The sequence below is a fragment of the Panthera leo genome, chromosome A1, assembly GCF_018350215.1.
Source record: "Panthera leo isolate Ple1 chromosome A1, P.leo_Ple1_pat1.1, whole genome shotgun sequence".
NCBI lineage: Eukaryota > Metazoa > Chordata > Mammalia > Carnivora > Felidae > Panthera > Panthera leo.
Window position 1 is genome coordinate 4850063 of NC_056679.1, and position 5326 is coordinate 4855388.

At 48.0% G+C, this 5326-nt stretch overlaps 1 pseudogene; it reads right to left on the reverse strand.

Annotated features, from left to right (window-relative positions):
* Positions 1–1011: 1011 nt before the first annotated feature.
* LOC122228808 lies at positions 1012–4317 on the reverse strand (annotated as a pseudogene).
* Between the last annotated feature and the right edge of the window lie 1009 nt (positions 4318–5326).

Sequence of the window (5326 nt, forward strand, 5' to 3'; positions counted from 1 at the left end):
ACAGTTTGTGACTTAGAGCCCTGAGTTGGGCTCCCTGCTGTCAGCACAGAGCCCTCTTCAGATCCTCTGTCTCCCTTTCTCACTGCTCGTCTCCCCTCTTGCTCTCTTTCTCTCTGTCTCAAAAATAAACATTTTTTAAAGAGTTATTTTGGGGGCACCTAGGTAGCTCAGTTGGTTAAGCATCTGACTTTGGCTCAGATCATGATCTCACAGTTCCTGGCTTCCATCCCCGTTGGGCTCTGTGCTGACAGCTCAGAGCCTGGAGCCTGTTTCAGATTCTGTGTCTCCCTCTCTCTCTCTGCCCCTCCCCTGCTTGTGCTCTCTTACTCTCTCTCAAACATAAATAAACATTAAAAAATTTTTTTTAAAAAGAATGGGTAAATTTTGATATAGCCATACATGGGAATACAGGATAACAGTTGAAATAAATAGATGAATTAGATCGACATTACTAACATGGATAAATATCAAAAACATTGAATTTAAAAAGCAAGTTAGAAGGTGATATGTATAGTGTGATTTAATTAATACAGGAGTTTAAATCTCCTTGAATAATACTATATGGTGTCTACAGAAACCTATAATTAACGAAAACACATAAACATGGATAACAATGATGCAGAGCAACTTCAGGATAGTGATTCCTTCCGGGACGGTCATGACACTTTGAACTCTACACGGGCATGCAGGGTAGCTGGGAGCTTCCACTCTATCTGTAAGACTTTTCATTTTTTTGGTAGATAGAAATAATTTTATTTTGTATTGAGGCACAGCAGGCATACAATCCATATTACTTCCTCGAGTGTGCGATATATTAGTTATTCACATTATAAAATTAAGGGCAGAAAGCCTTGTATGCAGGGGATATTAAAAATGTGTGTCTAATTTTGAATCTGTCTCTGACAGCACCCACGACCAGCTTTATAAATCTGAATGCATACGACACAAGACACATTTGGACAAAGTATTCATATGGGTCCACTCCAGATGCTAATTCACTCTACAGATAACTCACTCTTCACCTTGGTCATTGGCACTCCAGGGTCTGAGGCACATGTGGATTTGAAAGACACTTCCGGAAGTACATTTATTACACTGGCCTTGTAAAGATTTCTGTTTCTTCTTTTCTCCTTTAGAGCGAGGAGACCTTTTCTCTTTACAAGCAAGAAGACCTTCAAGCTTGTCTTTTGTTGGAAGAGTCTGAGCATAACAAGCTTCTTCTATGGCGAATCCTGTTACTAAATCAATCTCCATCCCTTGATTAATTGCTAATTTTGCCATTTTTATTGCAACAGGTCCCTGAGGTAAAAACTTTCCTGCCAGGTCCAAGGCCTTGCGTGGGCTGGGCAGCATTCCTGTCCTGGTTCTGTTCTAGAACGTGGCTGATCAAGCCCACTGCTTTGGCTTCTTGGCCATCGAGCACACGAGAAGATGAAGTCTTTGATGAGGACCATCCCGATACCGCCTGGCAGTGGCTGTGACCCCCCCTGCCTCTATTTCATTCACCACTGCTCTCATTTTGGAGACAAAAGGACCAACTTCACTGGGATTCACTTGGACTCTCTTCTTAAGGTCAGCAGCAGCACCGAATATTCCTGGGACTTCACTCCTGACTATTACCGTCCGTGCTTTTGAATCAGATTTGAAAGCATCCACAGCTTTTGAGAGCATTTTTATCAGCTTTTACTGAATGGGTTTTTGGCATAAGCTCTGTTTATCCCAAGCACCGCAGTTCCTCGGTTCTCCTCTTCCAGGTACCGAACAGGCTGCTGGTCCTCTGTCCTCACCTCAGAGCGGTACCCCTCCATGGGGCCGACCCCCTGGCTGATGGCAGGCACCCAGCCCCACCCTAGATGCCTGGCCCACCCACGGGCCGTCAAGGAACCAGGCAGTGCCCCCCTCCCAACCTGTGGGGCCAATGCAGGTGCCCAAGGTCCCAGGTGTCCCCGAGGCCTTGTCTAAGACTTTCTTTACACAAAGATATGAAACAGATACGGTAAACCAACGAACAGTCTGATTTTTCTTGTGGGCACTTGGGTGTATCATCCTTTTCTCTGAACTTCTCTGTGTATTGAAATCTTTAATATTTAAACATAAAAATTTTAAATCATGAAGTTTGGGGACAGAGCTTGAAGGATCTAGAATGCCATGCCTAGGGTTCTGAACTTTATTCTTTACGCATTGAGAATGTTTGTGCAAACTTAATTAAAAAAAAGAAAAAGCGAGCAGAGGACAGACTGGTCAGAGCTGTGCTCTAGAAAGATTACTTTACCAGGCACATAGAACTTCACTCTCTTGTTCTTCCCGTGATACGTACTTAAGTCCATCCGTATCCTCTGATGTCTTCCCTGCCTAGACTCAAAGTTGTCCCCCCACCAGGCTCAGTGTTTCTTGTCTCAGCTGCAGATGTGTGGTGTGGAAGATTTTGGTTATTGTAAGGAGTGAATGGGAAAAACTGAGACCGAGGGCGGGGATGAGTTCGGGAATCAAGAAACATCGCTCCTATTAAGAACACCCTAAGGGGAGCGACGTAAAATTAAAACTCAAAGCAGATTCTGTGCAAATCCCATGCTTTTTCTTTTTTTTTTTTTTTCCAACGTTTTTTATTTATTTTTGGGGCAGAGAGAGACAGAGCATGAACGGGGGAGGGGCAGAGAGAGAGGGAGACACAGAATCGGAAACAGGCTCCAGGCTCCGAGCCATCAGCCCAGAGCCCGACGCGGGGCTCGAACTCACGGACCGCGAGATCGTGACCTGAGCTGAAGTCGTACGCTTAACCGACTGCGCCACCCAGGCGCCTCAAGCTTTTTCAAGTCCTGGCTTAGCTACATGTGATTAAGGGGAGCACATCAAATCCAAAGAGGCACACATGTCACAGACCCTCACTCGTTCCTCATTGGGGATCATTCCAAAGTATGTCGTTACATTCTTCCCAGGAGTAAATTTGCCTGCGCAGGAGGCTGTGGGCCACGTCAGCTGCTCGACTGGGGACTGCCTATGTCAGAAACGAGTGCCTTCAAGGGTAAGTCAGGGGAATTTCCCACTCTGCACCCTGGCTGCACACTGGCTATAACTCTGCTGTGGGTGTATCCCTTCCTTCCTTCTCCTTCCTTCCTTCCTTCCTTCCTTCTCTTTCTTTCCTTCCTTCCCTCCTTCCCTTTTTTCTTTCTTTCCTCCTTTCCTTCCTTCCTTCCTTTCAGTTTATTTATTTTTGAGAGAGACAGAGGAGCAGGGGAGGGACAGAGAGAGACAGGTAGGGACACAGAATCCAAAGCAGGCTCCAGGCTCTGAGCTGTCAGCACAGAGCCCGACGTGGGTATGGAACCCGTGACCAACGAGATCATGACCTCAGCCCAAATTAAGAGTGGGAGGCTTAACCCACTGAGCCACCCAGGTGCCCCTGCGCGTGTATTTCTATCAACATTTCCTTATCCTCCAGCGCGGGCCAGGAAGTGCTGCTTAACAACAACAACAACAACAACAACAAAAGTTTCATAACGGTGCTGACGGACTCAACCAGGTATTTGTGCTAACCTTGGGGCCCTCCTCACAATCCTTTTATTCGTATTTTGCTGTCTCCTCTTCTCGGTGCCGGCGGGGCTGTTTCAGACGGCCAGTCATCCGAAGTTCCTCCCTGGCTCGGGCGGCAGAAGGCTCCCTTTTCCACCTGACGAAGAACATAACGAGCCCTCCTCGTCCGAAACCAATGCCTGGGGTTGGCACTCCACGTCCTTCCCTCCGCCTTCAAGGAAATCGGGTTAGAACCCGTCCCCGCACCGTCCGCGGGGCGGGCTCTTCAGCGCGCTGAAATCCCCCTGCTGCAGTGATTGGGTCAGAGGCGATCACATGTCCTGGGGCCAGCCAATCAGAGTACTCCAAATCTGGGCCTTGGTGATTGGTCGGAGGATGAGTTTAAGACCCAAATTGGTCTGATCCAGCTCCTTGTCAGCGCTCGGGCACGCCCTCCTCCGGGAGGAAAACGACTCCTTTTTCCCTTGTCAGGGACTGGGCAGTGGTGTCCGAGAATTGGAGCCAACATTAGCAGAGGGAGGGAAAGAAACCGAGTTCTGATGGCATTGTTTGAACTCCCAGGTGCCGCTCAGGCCTTGGACTTTTCACTACATGAACCAGTTCCTTTTTCGTCCCAGGCAGTTTGAGCAAGGTTTTCTGTCACCTGCTGTTGGCCAAGCGTGACAGCTCCAGTGTCCTTTCACACGCCCCAAAGCGGCCTCTGCAGTTCACCACACAGACCCTGTCACCGTCCTTCTCGCCATCAGCAGGTGGCCTGCTCCTCCTCCGCAGAGAAAGGGAAACCATCCTGCACAAAGTCCACACTTCTCTCTGAGTTCTCGTGCATCTTGACCACCATCTTTGTTGAACTGTCCTCGGAGGAGTACTTCCTCCTGTGCAGAGTGAGCTGGACCCTTTTGCTCTGGATCCTGTCCCTCTCTGCTCTGGATCCTGTCCCTCTCTGCTCTGGATCCTGTCCCTGCTGCCCTCCTCTGGGACTTAGCCTTATCAAGTACTCCTTCCTTTTATCTTCAATCTCTCCTGCCCCAGTGGCTCTTTCTCTTGTGTCTATGGACTAAAAAAGAAAGAAAAGAAGGAAATTAAAAGAACTTTCCTTCTTCCTGAAAATCGGCCTATCATCCTTTTTCCTTCCTTTACTTCACAACGTGTTCGCTTCAAAAAATACTCGCTACTCCCTGTACTTTCTTATCGTTCATTCACTTCTCAATTCACTGCTGCAATTAGAATTCTGCCCCTCTACTTCCCTGAACCTGCCAAGTGCAGTGGCCTAATTTCAACACTTCACTCCTCTGTAACAGTTGATTCTGCTGCTGTGTCCTCTTCTAAATGGCCCGTTGAGCACTTCCCTCATAGATGTTACTGCTTTTTTTCAGGGCTTCTTCCTCCATTTCCTATCGCTTAAGCCAACAAATGTGTTGCCTTTTCTGGATTACAAAACCTGTTGGAAAATTGACGGGGCCTATTGTTTGTTTCCCTAGAAGCATGTACTTTGCAGGGTATTGATCAAGGTTGTTAGTAACAAACTGAAAAATATAGTCCAGCTGGTGGAATCAAAAGGGGCTTGCCTAAGAGCACAGACAGTTCACATAAAGGTCGGGAGTGCGAAACTTCCAGGAACCCCGCACACGCAACGGAACTGCTCTGCCTCTGCCCAGTGAGAAGGCTCCTAAATCAAAGCCACCGCCAAGCTGCTGGCACCAAGCAGCTCTAGCGGGAACTGTGCCGGCAAAGCGGTGCCCCGCACCCTGTGCCTCTCTCCGCATGCAATTCTGTGCGGATCAAGTCCCTCATGAGG